This window comes from Schistocerca cancellata, chromosome 7 (genome assembly GCF_023864275.1).
Source record: "Schistocerca cancellata isolate TAMUIC-IGC-003103 chromosome 7, iqSchCanc2.1, whole genome shotgun sequence".
NCBI lineage: Eukaryota > Metazoa > Arthropoda > Insecta > Orthoptera > Acrididae > Schistocerca > Schistocerca cancellata.
The window spans coordinates 38,667,619-38,685,745 of record NC_064632.1 but is presented as its reverse complement, the minus strand read 5'-3'; the positions used below and the strand labels follow the sequence as shown (position 1 = coordinate 38,685,745).

The 18,127-nt window shown below is 44.3% G+C and overlaps 1 protein-coding gene across 1 annotated transcript in view; it reads right to left on the bottom strand.

Moving 5' to 3' along the window:
- LOC126092634 (gamma-aminobutyric acid type B receptor subunit 2) overlaps positions 1–18,127 on the bottom strand; it is a gene marked incomplete at its 5' end in the record, with an annotated part of 461,219 nt that overhangs the window by 182,520 nt on the left and 260,572 nt on the right. The window lies entirely within an intron of this gene.

Sequence of the window (18,127 nt, the reverse complement as noted above, 5' to 3'; positions counted from 1 at the left end):
ATTGCTGCACCATGAAGATGACGTGCTACAGATCGGAAGTTTAACCGACAGGAAGAAGATACTGTGATATGAAAATGGTTAGCTTTTCAGAGCATTCACACAAGGTTGGCGCCGGTGGTGACACCTACAACGTGCTCACATGGGGAAAGTTTCCAACCAATTTCTCATACACAAACACCAGTTGACCGGCGTTGCCTAGTGAAACGTTGTTGTGATGCCTCGTGTAAGGCGCTGAAATGCGTACCATCACCTTTCCGACTTTGATAAAGGTCGGATTGTAGCCTATCGCCATTGCGGTTTCTCGTTCGTCGATATCCAATGACTGTTAGCGGAATATGGAATCGGTGGGTTCAGGAGGGTAATACGGACCGCCGTGCTCGATCCCAACGGCCTCGTATCACTAGCAGTCGAGATGACAGGCATCTTATCCGCATGGCTGTAACGGATCGTGCAGCCACGTCCCGATCCCTGAGTCAACAGATGGGGACGTTTGCAAGACGACAACCATCTGCATGAACAGTTCGACGACGTATGCAGCAGTATGGACTATCTGCTCGGAGACCATGGTTGCGGTTACCCTTGACGCTGCATCACAGACAGGAGCACCTTGAGATGGTGTACTCAACGACGAATCTGGGTGCACGAATGGCAAAACGTCATTGTTTCTGATGAATCCAGGTTCTATTTACAGCATCGTGATGGTCGCATCCGTGTTTGACGACATCGCAGTAAACGCACACTTGAAGCGTTTATTCGTCATCGCCATACTGGCGTATCACCCGGCGTGATGGTATGGGGTGCCATTGGTTACACGTGTCGGTCACCTCTTGTTCGCAATGACGGCAGTACACGACTGCATGTTGCAGGTCCTGTACGGGCCTTTCTGGATACAGAACACGTTCGACTGCTGCCCTGGCCAGCACATTCTCCAGATCTCTCACCAACTGGAAACGTCTGGTCAATGGTGGCCGAGCAACTGGCTCATCACAATACGCCTGTCTCTAATCTTGATGAAGTGTGGTATCGTATTGAAGCTCCATGGGCAGTTGTACCTGTACACGCCAACCAAGCTCTGTTTGACTCAATGCCCAGGCGTACCAGGGCCGTTATTACGGCCAGAGGTGGTTGTTCTGGGTACTGATTTCTCAGGATCTATGCACCGAAATTGCGTGAAACTTTAATCACATGTCAGTTCTAGTATAATATATCTGTCCAATGAATACCCGTTTATCATCTGCTTTTCTTCTTGGTGTAGCAATTTTAATGGCCAGTAGTGTATACAGTTTAGGAACCTAATTCTTAAAAATAGTGTCATTTAACCCATTAATGCCTGATTAAATATCTATATGAAACATAAAAATCCAAAATCTTGGTGCTTTAGAGGTAGGTTTTTTCAGGCAATTTTCGGCAGGCGATATACGATTTAAAAAATTCCTGACACTGAACTGCCTTAACTGAATTTTATTTGTACTAATGGTTTCGGCCGTAAGCTATCATCTGGTATGAAAATCACTTAAAACATTTCATTTGTCATGAGTACTGAAACACAAAGCATTGACCTTGAATATTTTAATCCTAATGACACATGTAATAACAAACTCGTTCCTAGCATTTACAAGTGCAGCAATCGTCCTATTCATATGAGATATGTTGTCATCTCATATGACTAGGACGAATGCTGCACTTCTAAATTCTAGTGGTTCAAATAGCTCTGGGCACTATGAGATTTAACAAAAAAATGTTGAAATGTGTGTGAAATCTTATGGGACTTAACTGCTAATGTCATCAGTCCCTAATCTTACACACTACTTAACCTAAATTATCCTAGGGACAAACACACACACCCATGCCCGAGGGAGGACTCGAACCTTCGCCGGGACCAGCGGTACAGTCCATGACTGCAGCGCCCCTGACCGCTCGGCTAATCCCGCGTGGCTGAGACATAACACCTGACGTCATCAGTCCCCGAGAACTTAGAACTACTTAAACCTAACTAACGTAAAGACATCACGCACATCCATGCCCGAGACAGGATTCGAACCTGCGACCGTAGTGGATGGACGGTTCCAGATTGAAGCGCATAGAACCGCTCGGCCACAGCTGCCGGCCTTTTAAATTCTATGAATGAGTTTTTACTACACGTTTCATGTGAAATAAAATATTCAGTGGTTTCTGTTTCAATATTAATGACAAATGTTTTAAGTGGTATTTTCGTACCAAATGATGATTTACTGCCGAAGCTGATAGTACTAATAAAAGCCAGTTACTGCCGTTCAGTGTCATGAGATTTTTGAAAGCTTTAGTGGTACTCGAAATAGTCAGGAGAATGCAGCACTTGTCAGAGGCGCTGATAGCACCATGAAGAATCAGCTTCTGCCGGCAGGTACATTCAAAAACAGTTAACTTTCCAGTTATTAGCGCAGCGTTGATATGATGCGAATTCGCGACTTTCGGCATTAGGGGGTGAAATGCAATCCAGCACACCTACGACATTCATTTAAACGATGAACAAAATTTTGCATGATGGCCCCGCATGTACACACTGGCATAGCCGCCACTTGTCTACAGATATCTTTTTCTATTGCTCCAGAGAAGTCGGATTGTCAACATACACTTTAGATTTGACGTATCCCGATAAGAAAAAAAATCCATGGGACGTAAATGAGGATTGCGCTGGGGCCGGTTTATGACACCCCTGCTGGAAATCAATTTACCAGGGAAAATTTCACGAGCTTGTGTGCTGTAGCTCCATCGTGCTGAAACCACGTTCTTTGGTTATAAACAGGACAGTTCTGCAGTTCAGGCCCAAAAACGTTCCTTGATATCGTCAAATATTGTTCCAAATTCACTGTAACTGCACGACCGCTCTCATCCTTTAAAAGTGACGGACCAATTATTCCTCGAACTGACAAAGCAGCCCAAACAGTAACTTTTGGTGAATGTTCCTCTTGCTTCTTTTTAGATGTCGTTGCACTCCAGTAGCGGCAATTTTGCCTATTGAGCTGACCACACAGGCGAAAATGAGACTCGTCAGAAAACAAGATGTTGTTAAAGAATTACGGCCTACGGCCGGCATCCTGAGAATTTAATTCTTGCACCAACTGGATTTTGTAATGGTGAACTTTTTTCCGTAGAATTCGGTGCAGTCATGATCTATGCACATCTAAAAGTACTTGCACGCTTACAAATGGAGACGTTAGGATAGTCACGAACAGGCCGATTTTCACTTTCCACGGATTCGCCCGTTCTCGATGACCTCGACCGCCCAGATTTCAGTTTGACCAGTGTAGAACCGGTTAACTAAATGGTTCAAATGGTTCTGAGCACTATGGGACTCAACTTCTGAGGTCATTAGTCCCATAGAACTTAGAACTAGTTAAACATAACTAACCTAAGGACATCACACACATCCATGCCCGAGGCAGGATTCGAACCTGCGACCGTAGCGGTCTCGCGGCTCCAGACTGCAGCGCCTAGAACCGCACGGCCACTTCGGCCGGCGAACCGGTTAACTCAAACGTTTTGATTCATTTCCGCATAAGAGGAACACTTGGAGCATCCTTTACATTATGGAATCCACGATCACTGCAAGACTTCCTCCGTCCCACAGTCGCCGAGTCATCGATTTTGTAAAATTCTCGCATAAAGAACGCGCGGTCCGCTCCCGAGAAGTGCTCCAAACCGACTGAATTCCTACAGGCCATGCAAGCAATGAATTTACTCCCCCTCCCTCCCCCCCCGCCTCACCCTCCCACTCTCCTCATCTCCTCAGAATTGTTGCCCATGCGCAGAGAGCTCTTCAAATATAAACTTGATTTTAAGACACCCTGTGGTAATAGACAAAGTAGTATGGACCACAGAAACAAAACGTCCAGTAAACTAGGGTTCTAAAGTGCATACTTTAAGTGTTGTGGGACCCTCTTTCAATAAAAGAGATGTGTTTCATCCTGTCTTGTCCGAAGAGTGAGGTCCCATGTCAGAGTTGGAACCACAATTAAGAACAGTCGCTTCTCAGGCAGCAACGAGTGAGAGACATTCCATATGCAGCCACAGCCGGAAGTTTACTAACGTAACGGCACTGTCCCGCTCACCCATTCACTGATCATCGCCTACAAGGATACCAACGTACTGGCCGGCCGCGGTGGTCTCGCGGTTCTAGGCGCGCAGTCCGAAACCGTGCGACTGCTACGGTCACAGGTTCGAATCCTGCCTCGGGCATGGATGTGTGTGATGTCCTTAGGTTAGTTAGGTTTAAGTAGTTCTAAGTTCTAGGGGACTGATGACCACAGCTGTTAAGTCCCATAGTGCTCAGAGCCATCTGAACCATCTGATACCAACGTACTATTTCACATCCAGCAATGGGAGTCGCATTAGAAGCCAAAAGTGTATATCGAAGATTATAGTCAGCTGAACATTGAGATGAGAGTATCATTCAGTATTATACCAAGTGTTTACTGACAGTGTTTAGAAACAGTAACAAATACACATGTCGTTCCAGTGGACATGGATTCTTTTCAAGTTCAGTATTTCAGATTGTTTATGTCTTAATAAAGTGATTTAATATTTTGTGCAGGTTGTGGTATCCATTCGACCGCATCCATAAAAAAAATTTGGGCTTGCAAGAACGCACTACAGTGTCGAGGCGAATGTCTCAAGCGTTTTTTCGTCCGGTACTACGAAGACTCACAAAGTCCCTAGTTCTTTAGGCATGCACTTTGGGGCTCATATATACTGGGTATTTGCTATATTGTTTGGTCTATATCTCCTCCTCCAAAGTTATGGAAACCAAAGGATTTTTCAGTAGAAGAGATGTGTTTCATCGTATCGAAGACGAACAAGAGTTCATTGCTCATAATGTGTGTATTTTAGAGCCTATGTTTAGTAGACATTTTTCTCTGGTTTTGGTCTATGCTATCTGATGTGTTGGCAAATGTGCCAACACCTTGTAGATAGAGGAGGCCGAAATGCACGCTATAATCTAACGCAGACGGACGTGAGGTCTGGAACAGGATACGTTATGAATGCTATAAAGAAAACTACGTAGCTGCTAGAATACTTAACTTTACTCCATCATTTGTATACAGCATTCTTGATGATACAAGTGAGACTCTCTATAGAAATGGTTAATGGCGTCTTGCTAGGTCGTAGCCATGGACTTAGCTGAAGGCTATTCTAACTATCTCTCGGCAAATGAGAGAAAGGCTTCGTCAGTGTAGTCGCTAGCAAAGTCGTCGTACAACTGGGGCCAGTGCTAGTACGTCTCTCTAGACCTGCCGTGTGGTGGCGCTCGGTCTGCAAATACTGACTGCGGCGACACGCGGGTCCGACTTGTACTAATGGACCGCGGCCGATTTAAAGCTACCACCTATCAAGTGTGGCGTCTGGCGGTGACACCACACTATCAACTTCTAAAACACCGGTTCCCGTCAGATCAGCGAAGTTAAGGGCTGTCGGGCTGGGCTAGCGCTTGGATGGGTGACGATCCGGTCCAACGAGCGCTGTTGGGAAGCGGGACGCACTCAGCCCTTGTGAGGCGAACTGAGGATCTACTTGATTGAGAAGAAGCGCCTGCGGTCTCTTAAACTGCCATACGGCCGGGAGAGCGGTGTGCTGACCACATGCCCCTCCGTATCCGCATCCTGGGGACTGAGGATGACACGGCGAGCGGTCGGTGCCGTTAGGGCTTCATGACCTGTACGGCCGGAGTTTAATTTAGTTTTACTAACTTATAAGGTTGCCTACTCCACGATCTTAGCGACAACAGTAGCGATACATATATTGCACTATCAAATATAGTAGGACGATTTTCGCTAAGCTTTCGACATAAACGTTTCCGGATCAGGGTTCTTCACCTATAAATCGATACATTTAGCCTTCTGCGTTATCCCTAAAGGTTTGTAACACCGTCAACGTGTCACCCTATATGTAGAGTTACGATCAGCCGATATACAGGGTGTTTCAAAAATGACCGGTATATTTGAAACGGCAATAAAAACTAAACGAGCAGCGATAGAAATACACCGTTTGTTGCAATATGCTTGGGACAACAGTACATTTTCAGGCGGACAAACTTTCGAAATTACACTAGTTACAATTTTCAACAACAGATGGCGCTGCAAGTGATGTGAAAGATATAGAAGACAACGCAGTCTGTGGGTGCGCCATTCTGTACGTCGTCTTTCTGCTGTAAGCGTGTGCTGTTCACAACGTGCAAGTGTGCTGTGGACAACATGGTTTATTCCTTAGAACAGAGGATTTTTCTGGTGTTGGAATTCCACCGCCTAGAACACAGTGTTGTTGCAACAAGACGAAGTTTTCAACGGAGGTTTAATGTAACCAAAGGACCGAAAAGCGATACAATAAAGGATCTGTTTGAAAAATTTCAACGGACTGGGAACGTGACGGATGAACGTGCTGGAAAGGTAGGGCGACCGCGTACGGCAACCACAGAGGGCAACGCGCAGCTAGTGCAGCAGGTGATCCGACAGCGGCCTCGGGTTTCCGTTCGCCGTGATGCAGCTGCGGTCCAAATGACGCCAACGTCCACGTATCGTCTCATGCGCCAGAGTTTACACCTCTATCCCTACAAAATTCAAACGCGACAACCCCTCAGTGCTGCTACCATTGCTGCACGAGAGACATTCGCTAACGATATAGTGCACAGGATTGATGACGGCGATATGCATGTGGGCAGCATTTGGTTTACTGACGAAGCTTATTTTTACCTGGACGGCTTCGTCAATAAACAGAACTGGCGCATATGGGGAACCGAAAAGCCCCATGTTGCAGTCCCATCGTCCCTGCATCCTCAAAAAGTACTGGTCTGGGCCGCCATTTCTTCCAAAGGAATCATTGGCCCATTTTTCAGATCCGAAACGATTACTGCATCTCGCTATCTGGACATTCTTCGTGAATTTGTGGCGGTACAAACTGCCTTAGACGACACTGCGAACACCTCGTGGTTTATGCAAGATGGTGCCCGGCCACATCGCACGGCCGACGTCCTTAATTTCCTGAGTGAATATTTCGATGATCGCGTGATTGCTTTGGGCTATCCGAAACATACAGGAGGCTGCGTAGATTGGCCTCCCTATTCGCCAGACATGAACCCCTGTGACTCATTTCTGTGGGGACACTTGAAAGACCAGGTGTACCGCCAGAATCCAGAAACAATTGAACAGATGAAGCAGTACATCTCATCTGCATGTGAAGCCATTACGCCAGACACGTTGTCAAAGGTTTCGGGTAATTTCATTCAGAGACTACGCCATATTATTGCTACGCATGGTGGATATGTGGAAAATATCGTACTATAGAGTTTCCCAGACCGCAGAGCCATCTGTTGTTGAAAATTGTAACTACTGTAATTTCGAAAGTTTGTCTGCCTGAAAATGTACTGTTGTCCCAAGCATATTGCAACAAATGGTGTATTTCTATCGCTGCTCGTTTGGTTTTTATTGCCGTTTCAAATATACCGGTCATTTTTGAAACACCCTGTAGAAGAAACACACAACTCAGCCACAGCTTGAGGAATTGTTTACAGAACGAATTTTCACTTTGCAGCGGAGTGTGCGATCATCTGACGCTTCGTGGCACATTAAAACTGTGTGCTGGACCGGGACCCTAACCTGGCAACTTTACCACTCTTGGGCACGTAGTCTACATACTGAGCACGACTCACGACCGCCCTCACTGTTTTCAACCGTCTATTCGTCATTCAGTCGAAATTCTCTACGTCAGTATTTGATACCCTTGCTTCCAAGTTCGGATTGCGATCCGCCGCACACCTTTAATCTCCCAGGAAGTTTCGGATCAGCGCACATTCCTACAGAGTGGAATTTCATTCTGCAAACAGTCCCCTGAACTAAGCCATATCTCAGCACAATCGTTTCTTTTTGGAGCGCTAGTAAAGTAAAGTATGCAGGATAATTTCTTGAAGTTTGGAAGGTAGTCATTTTTGAAACACCCTGTAGCTGAACACGTTAATGCACCGCTTCTACGTTTTGGGGAGGTGAGCCTGCCAAGGATAGAACCCGCCTCGTGGATTAACGACGACGTCTGGTGAACTTGCCAGTCTGCATGTAGTTTTTAAGCGGTTTCTCACAGTAAACTAGATAAATACCGGACGGGTACCAGTGTCCCGCTGTAGGCACACACTACTCAAAGATTTAGAAAAAGTTCTCACACTTGGACATAGGAGGGGGTACTGAAAAGTAGTGCCTCCGAGCTTTTCATATGAACATTTCTGAAGCTTTTTGAATAAAGCAAGCTTCATTAACATTCTACATCTTGGTTCTATATATTTGTTTCTCAAAGTAAGTCACCCTGGTGACAAAGACAATTCTTCCAACGAGAGACCCATTTGTAGGTTGTTTGAATTTGTTTATGATTCATAACCTTACCTCTGCTTGCCACGCTTCATCACTGTTTTAAATGAATACGTCATTGCGGCGTTGCGGGCACTTGATGGGAAAGGAAAGTTTCTAAGTAGAGCAAAGACGACTGGGGAACCCTTCTAGAGACGATAGAGAACACGAATGGTGTAATTCACTGACAAATCGACTTTTGTCAGAGGGAAAATTGTCAGTGTTGAGAAGGACCATACAGGAAACGGAAAAGCTGATCGACTCTAAGCGGTACGCTGTGTAAGCGGCATAACAGCTGCCATTTTGTACTTCAAAGGAAGATTAGAGGGTTGATGGATAATCGTCCTAGTAGTGGTAGAAGACTTCGGGAAAACATCAGAAGGTAAAGTATTGTAAAATGGTTCAAATGGCTCTGAGCACTATGCGACTTGACTTCTGAGGTCATCAGTCGCCTACAAGGATACCAACGTCCTATTTCACATCCAGCAACGCGAGTCGAACTAGAAGCCAAAAGTGTATATCGAAGATTATAGTCAGCTGAATATTGAGATGAGACTATCATTCAGTATTATACCAAGTGTTTACTGACAGTGTTTAGAAACAGTAACAAATACACATGTCGTTCCAGTGGACATGGATTCTTTTCAAGTTCAGTATTTCAGTCGTGCTATTGTCGTAAGCATCTGTACGAGCCGGCTGTAGCTCGCTGAGGTCGTGAGTAGGCGGCAAGATGTCGGACGTCCACACCTCATCACAGTATGTGGAAGACGGCGACTTGCCTGCTGTGCATAGGCGGATGCCAGCAGCAGCTATGACGTCAGAGATCAGTGCTGGTGCTGGCACATGTGTTTCAGAGCACACAGTTTATTTCAAATCTACATCTACATCGATATTCCGCGATCCACCTTACGACGCAAGGTGGAGGGTACCCCGTACCACGACTAATCACTTGCTTTCCTGTGCTACTCGTAAATAGAACGAGGGAAAAACTACTGTATGCCTTCGTTTGAGCCCTAATTTCTCGCATCTTCGCGGTCCTTACTTGAAACGTATTTTAGCAGATGTAGAGTCGTCCCTTAGTCACCATCAAATGCCGGTTCTCCAATTTTCTGAATGGTGTTTCTCGAAAAGAACGTCGCCTTTCCTCCAGTGAATCCCATTTGAGTTCCCGCAGCATATCCGTAACATTTGGGTGTTGATAGAACCTACCAGTATCAAATCTAGCAGCCTCACTCTAGCGTCCTCTATGCGGCCTCCTTTACAGCTGAACCACACTTTGCTAGAATTCTCTCCCAATAAACCGAAGTCGACCATTTGCCTTCCCTACCACAATCGTCAGATGCTAGTTTCATTTCATATCGCTTTGCAACGTTATGTCCAGATATTTAAACGAGGTGACTATGTCAAACACGACACTATTAATGCTGTGTCTGAACATTGCAGCTTTATTCTTCCTAGTCACCCTCATCAGCCTACATTTTTCGGCATTTAGAGATAGCTGCCAATCGTCACAACAACTAGAAATTTTGTCTAAATGATCTTGCATATTACTACAGTCATTCAAATTCGACACTTTGCCGTACACCACAGCATCACCCACAAACAGTCAAAAATTGCTGCCCATCTTGCAAGCCAAATTATTTATGTATATAGAAAATAATATCGGTGCTATCACACTTCCCCTTGTCCCTGATGAACACAAGCCATCAAGGACAATATACTGGGTTCCATAACTTTAGAAGTCTTCGAGCCACTCACATATCTGTGAATGTCATCCATATGCTAGCACCTTCTTTAACAACCTGTAGTTGGGCACCGCGTCAAACGCTTTCCAGAAATCAAGAAATATAGAACCCGAAACTTCCTGGCAGATTAAAACTGTGTGCCGCACCGAGACTCGAACTCGGGACCTTTGCATTTCGCGGGCAAGTGCTCTACCATCTGAGCTACCCATGCACGACACACGTCCCGTCCTCACAGCTTTACTTCTCCAAGTACCTCGTCACCTACCTTCCAAACTTTGCAGAAGCTCTCCTGCGAACTTTGCCGAACTAGCACTCCTGAAAGAAAGGATATTGCGGACACATGGCTCAGGCAGAGGCTGGGGGATGTTTCCAGAATGAGATTTTCACGCTGCAGCCGAGTATGCGCTAATATGAAACTTCCTGGCAGATTAAAACTGTGTGCCGTACAGAGACTCGAACTCAGGACCTGTGCCTTTCGCGGGCAACTGCTCTACCATATGGGCTATCCAAGCATGACTCACGCCCCGTCCACTTCTGCCAGTACATCGTCTCTTACCTTCTGCAAAGTTTGGAAGGTAGGAGACGAGGTACTGGCAGAAGTAAAGCTGTGAGAACGGGGTATGAGTCGTGTTTGGATAGCTCAGATGGTAGAGCACATGTCATCGAAAGGCAAAGGTCTCGAGTTCGAGTCTCGGTCCATCACACAGTTTTAATCTGTCAGGAAGCTTCATATCAGCGCACACTCCGCTGCAGAGTGAAAATCTCATTCTGGGAATATAGAACCTGCCTATTGTCCTTCACCCATAGTTCGCTGTATGTTACGTGAGAAAAGGGCAATCTGAGTTTTGCATGGGCGATGCATTCTAAAATTATGCTGATTCGTGGACATAAGCATTTTCGTATAAAAAAAAATTATTATATGTGAACCGGGAAAATGTTCACGGATTCCGTAACAAACGGATATTTGGGACATTGGTCTGTAAGTCTTCGGGTCCGTTCTTTTGCATTTCTGATAAACAGAGTCACCTGCGCTTTTTTCCATTCGCTTGGCGCTTTGCGCTGGGCAGGAGCAAGATATTCACGATAAATGCAAGCTACTGTAAGTTTATTGCAAATGCTGTAGGGCATTCTTTAGGAAACCGAACTGAGATTCCATCAGGACCTGGTGACTTATTGGTTCTCTTCTCCTTCAGTTGTTTCTCTACGCCAAGTATGCTTATTACGATGTCGTCCATGGGTCGAACATGTGTCTTCAAAGCAGTCAGCTCAACGTGTTCCCTTGTTGACCTAAAGGCATCGTCAACTACGGTTGCAAAGGGCGAGGGATCAGAGAGAGCGGACCGCTGATCAATGGAAACGTGTCGTCTGATCTGATGAATCACGCTTCTTATCACATCAGGTCGACGATCGCATGTGGGGGGAACACAAGCATCAAACGTACACGGCGCGATGACGCAGATCGTTGTAATACTAATACTATGGGGGACGGCACTTGGTCTTCCTTGAAACGTGCGGTAACAGCTGTGAACTACATGAACATTGTTGCGGACTACCTGCATCCCTTCTTGGTTGATGTTCCACCTAAATATGATGTCGTCTTCCAGCAGTATAACTGTCCGTGTCAGAAGACCAGAGTCGTGATACATTGGTCTGATGACCAAGATAATGAACATACGTTGATATTTTGACTAAAATTTCGTCTGATATAAATCCGAAGGAAGACATACAGGACGCAAATCGGATTCCAACACCACGTCCGCAAACCACCGGCCAGTAATTTACGGGAAATGCTTGATCGAGCATAGACATCTAGTGCCTGATACAGGTTAGTTATAATTAAACTTTCGCTAGTTGAGGCGACATCCATCAAAAACTAGTGATATCAGGACCCTGAAACTATGTGGAAACGCTTTTAAGGACATTCGGAAGAGAAATAACATATAAACCATTGAAAGAAACACACTTTAATATCCACATGAGAAGGAAACATTTGTTAATTGCGCGCCATGTTTTCGTTCCAGATTAAACGTTGTTCAACGTGACTGCCACCTGCATTCGCGACAGCCTGGAACAGCTATAGAGACACCATTTCACACTTGTTGGTGAGGAATATCAATTGGTGACGTCACATGGTCAACATATCTCATCCATTTTTTGTGTATGTTCAGACATTTGCGACTGCATGTGTCTCGTATGAAATTACTTGTCTCAGTGTTATCTAGGTCGCCTCAGAGGTTCTTAAGCGTTAGTAAGAATCACCTTGTATAGTGAATAATGCGTTATTCACGTTGAAATGCTTCCTTTCTAAGCGGTACGCTGTGTAAGCGGCATAACAGCTGCCATTTTGTACTTCAAAGGAAGATTAGAGGGTTGATGGATAATCGTCCTAGTAGTGGTAGAAGACTTCGGGAAAACATCAGAAGGGAAAGTATTGTAAAATGATTCAAATGGCTCTGAGCACTATGTGACTTGACTTCTGAGGTCATCAGTCGCCTAGAACTTAGAACTAATTAAACCTAACTAAGCTAAGGACATCACACACATCCATGCCCGAGGCAGGATTCGAACCTGCGACCGTAGCGGTCACGCGGTTCCAGACTGAAGCGCCTTTAACCGCACGGCCACACCGGCCGGCTTGAAAGTATTGTAGCTCTTTACAAACAGGGTAAGGAATTATCCACACGTAAGTTCCACTGAAAGTTAAATTTCATTCCGCAGCGAGTTCAGACGGTTTTCCCACAGTCCATGCTCCACTGCCATTTAGTGCGGCGCTAGAAATGGACATTCTCAGAAATTTATTCCTGAGATTAAGGTCTATGTCTGATACCAGTGGACTTCTCTTGATCTGGAATGTCCTTTTTGCGGATGCTAGTCCGCTTTCTATGCCCTCCTTGCTCCGTCCGTCATATGTTATTTTGCTCCGTAGATCGCAGAATTCCTTAACTTCATCTACTTCATCACCATCAATCCTGATGATAAGTTTCTCACAGTTCTCACTTCTGCTACTTCTCATTACTTTCGTCTTTCTCCGATATATTCTCGGTCCATATTCTGTAGTCATTAGACTGTTCATTTCGTTCAGCAGATCACTGAAGACAGTAATGTCATCGGCGAATCTTATCGCTGATATCCTTTCAGCTTGAAGTTTAATTCTACTCCTGAAGCTTTCTTTTATTTCCAACACTGCTTATTTGATGTATAAATTGATCAGTAGGAACGAAAAAATACATCTCTATGTTATACCCCTTTTAATCGGAGCACTTCAATCTTCGTCTTCCACTCTAACTATTCCCTCTTGGTTCTTGTACAAGATGAATATTACCGGTCTGTCCCTATAACTTAACCCTATTTTCACCAGAATTTAGAATATCTTGCACCATTATCAACCGTAACGTCAGAACTACCCCTCTGGTGCCTTTACTGTTCCAAAGGCCAAACTGATCGTCATCAACACATCCTCAATTTTCTTTTCTATTCTGCTGTATATTATTCTTGTGTCCTCGGAATTGTGTGGATGATATTTTTCCGAAAGTCAGGTAGTATATCGCCACACTCATGCATTCTACACACCAACGTCAATGGTGTTTTTGTTGCCACTTCCCCCAATGATATTAGAAATTCTGGCTGAAAGTGGTCTATCCCTTCTGTCCCATTTGATCTTAAGTTCTCTAAAAGTCTGCCATACTGATTTGTAAAAGTAGCAGCCTTAGAACGATGTTGGCGGTGACCGTTTCGGCGTTCGTATGACGGCAGTCTCAGGCTGATCATCAGTGAAGTTTATGTCATGATTAGTTCCTGTCATCGTCAGATCGTAAAGATGAGCTAGAGATTAATCCACTGTCGCATATGGTGAATTAAGAATAGGCTTCCTAACGTGTTGTGTTACTAACATTTTTGTACAGAGTCCTGACATTAAATTTACTGGTACTGAGAAAGCTATTACTAGGCTGTCCATAAACTATAAATATTACAATTAAAGCGAGGTGTGTTTTGTAAGGAGTAACGTTTAGAAATAAAAATAAAACAGGTAGACTTTTCCTAGCAAATTTGCTTTTACGTGAAAGGCTCTACATCAGGGCTTCACAACATACATGCTCGCGGAGCAAGCTCTGAGCAGCAAGGCGCGAGCACGGAGCAGCGCGAGCACGTTACCCCCACTACCGGACCAGAGCGGAGAGTGGGGAAAGTCACGTAGGGCACACAACAGCTGCCGCCAGTCATGTAAATCCGCGGCCACCTGCAGGGAAATCACCCACGAATTATTACTGCGACAAATGAAACAAATAAAAAAGAATGTACACGTGCCACATAATTTTATTAGCTTAGTGTATGCCTCTACATTCGCATTAATTTGTGAACTCTTACATACTAAAAGGTGTCACTGAAGTGTGGGATTCTCTGTTATCTTGTACTTTTTGCCCTTTACAATTGCGTCTATGTTCGGAGTAATTGTTCTTGTGCATTTTAGGCGCAGCGTGCAGTTTAAATTTCGATCAGACAATGCGTTTCTCAGGCGCGTCTTGTTACATTTCATTGCAGAGAACAGTTGTTCGCAAACATACGTGGAACCGAACATTGATATTATTGTAGCCGCCAGTTTGTGCAAACGAGGAAATCTATCCTGAGGGAAGTGTCTGTAGAATTCCAAAATGTTTTTCTTGTTCTGAAATTTGTCTCTGTATTCTCTGTCACACTGCAGTTCAATAATTTCTTGCAGCAGCTCAGGACGAATCTCTTAAATATTCGCTGAATATGGAGAGAACAGATCAAAATCACTGTCTAGTGTTGTCAGATCTTGAAAGCGCTGATCAACAAAACTATGTGAATAACGTTCACAGTCTTTGTGAACATCTTGCATGGATGATAATTTAGGAAAATGAGCTAGGTTTCCTGTTTCCAGCTGACACACCCAAAGGGTCAATTTCATTTTAAATGCTCGTATTCAATCTATGAAATGAGTAATTAGCAAATCTTTACCTTGTAGTGAAATGTTCAAAGCATTCAGATGGCTAGTTAAATCTGCTAAGAACGCGAGATCACATTCAAACGTGCGCGCGCATTTCCCCTCCCTCCCTACTCCGCGACCTTGCAGCTGCTCGCGAGCACGTGCCTGAGCAGACGCGAGTACTCGCGCTCAAAATCGGCCAATTGTTAAGCCCTGCACTACATTGAACTACTTTTCTACGTAATTCCCACCAATATTAAGGCACATATCGGGTCGTACAGCCAGCTTTGAATACAATCTTCTTGCAAATCTACCGCCTGAGCATAATTTTCGACGATTTAAGCGTTCAGTAGCAACTGCATAAGCACACTTCTTGACACCTGAGGAAACTCATCACATAACGGCAAAGTCGTAAAGAATCTGTTCTCTCCCATTTTTTCATCAACTTTCTGCACCAGATCATCAGTAATGATTCAAAATAGCCGACTTCCTTCCTCTTCATGCACATTCATAAGTCACCTTTTAAAGCTCTCACCCATTTCGGTACCATCTCATCGGTCAGAAGTGTCAAAAATGTGCTTTACGCAATTGTTACAGAACATTCAAATTATCGAAAGTTGTACTCAGGCAGCAGGTTCCTACGAGGATGTTATTCAGTGGTGGTTGTACGGTACAAGTGCCTTAATATTGGTGGGAATTTCGCAGAAAAGTAGAATAAAGAGTAGGTTTTCATGTAAAAGTAGAACTGCTAAGGAAACTCTACTTGTTTTGTTTTTAATTCAAACCGCTATTTACTTCAAACACACGCCTCGTATTTCAGCAGCTCATGTCAACGCGTGAACATGATTTCAGTCGAATTATATGTGAATTCCACCTAACAACCGGCCACTGTAAGGCGTTTATGATGGTTCTCAGCAACAGTACTTTCCGTCGTTCCGTTTGGGCACCATGTGTGTTAATACATAAGTTATCGTCCTAAAGACAGTAACTATTTCGCAAAGACGGTAGTTTCAGCACGTGATGGAGGTAACGAAACGCACTCCTACATAAAACCGCACTTTGGAATCATCGAGAGATGCGCTTGCCACGTTTATGACAATATGAACCCCACGAACGCTCTCGATACACTTCGACACATAATTCAGCGCTTAGAAGAGACATACGCCATATATAAAAAAAACTGTTTTTTAATAGTATTTATTCGTCATCCTGAGTACTTCAGTTATCGTCATTTATAACTTTCACTATTCAAAGTTTCGCTGTTGTAATTAATCGTCCAAAACATCCTGGCAGATTAATACTCGAACCTGGGCCCTTTGCCTTTCGCGGGCAAATGCCCTACCAACTGAGCTATCCGAGGACGACTCAAAACCCGTCCTCAAAGCTTTCCTTTCGCCAGTACCTTATCTCTCAGGTTTGAATTTCAGCCAGGCACACAGTTTTAATCTGCGACGAAGTTTTATATCAGTGCACAGTTCGCTGCAAAAAGGAAATTCAATTTGGAAACAATTAATCGCTGCTTCGTTCCCACGGCTGCCTTAGCAGTGGGTTAGAGAAATTACTAAAATAAGTAAGAAATGATGAATCTGCACAGCAATGGAAAACAGAGCATATGAAATGAACGATGCAAAAACTGAAAACTATTAGAATATGTTTCGTGCTTCTTTTTCAGTTTAATGTATTGTCCCGGGAATGTATTGTCCCTGGAATGCGACAGAAATTATTGAATTATCAAGAACGGAGATAGCAGTACAGTAACTGTTGCAGAAATAAGTGCAGCTGAAAAAGCGTAGGTCGTAAAACCTGAGAACTCATATATTTTAGCGTGGGATGAAGATAACATTATTGCTAAGAGCTAAATATTACTGCATGAAAATAATTTCACAAACAGCGGTGAAGGTCGTTAAATCAACGGATACTCAGGCTATCGAGTCTCCGCCCTACTGAAGAATCAAAATATTAAAAATATTCTGGAACCAGCATGCTTACAGAATGCAAACTCGCAGAGTACCGAATGTAACGTAATAGCATCCTGATTCGGAGACCAAATTAAACTGGTAGCTCCTCCTGCAACTGCCCGTGTAAGTCAGTTCAAAGGTCGTAGGAGGGCAACGGCATACAACCCCTGACAGGATCATACCTAGTAAAGCAATGTGGAGTTCAAAACAACTTCCGACTTGATGACAGTTTACCTTTTTTAATGTAAGAGCCATTAAGCAAAAGGAGTACTTGCGAGTCTCAAAAGAGGTGAAGATAATGGGAGCCAGAACAGCTGAGTCGCGATATTGTATTCTGTTGTATTGAGACTTTAAATTTTTAACATTTATTTATTTATTTGCGTTGTATTCTGTGAGGTTCATGCCTACCTAAACCTAGTGAATTCCTATGTCTGCTTGCCGGAAATGAGGCAGATACGTAAAATGAGCTTAACACATTGTTGCTTCTCGGGAATGTCTAAAATATAATGGGCGATCAAAAATTTTCTGTTTGAGCGCGTTGCTGCAGCATATATGCAACGTAGCGCGACTCCTGTGCGGGTTTGTAAGCACCGACATGTAGGCAAGGGATTAGTGTGAGATTCGTGTCTTTCTGGCGTGCGTGTGGTGAATGCGGAAACGTGAACTACGGCGATGTTACTACCAAATATGTCCAAACAGAACTAACATGCAGTTACTCCTTTCTTTGCTGCCGATGGACAAACACCTGCAGACAACCATAAGAGAATCAACACTGTGTATGGAGCACCATGTCTGTGCTGGATACTGTTGCTTCATGATAACGCACGTCCACATATAGCAAATGCTATAACGCATAACCTATGTCAACTGAAGGGGGACTCGAGAACCCGTCCTATAGGCCTGAGCTCCCCCCCCCCTCCCCCTCCACCCTCCTATGATTCACACCTTCAGTCTCTTCAAAACGGCCTTGAAGGGTCGAAGATTCCTGTCGGTGGATGATCTATATCCGGGAGTTACGGTCTTCTTCACGCAGCAGGAGACGATGTTTTACCAGTTATCTTCTACCTGGCGCGTTGGTGGCATTACTGTCTCAATGCTCACGGTGATTTCCCA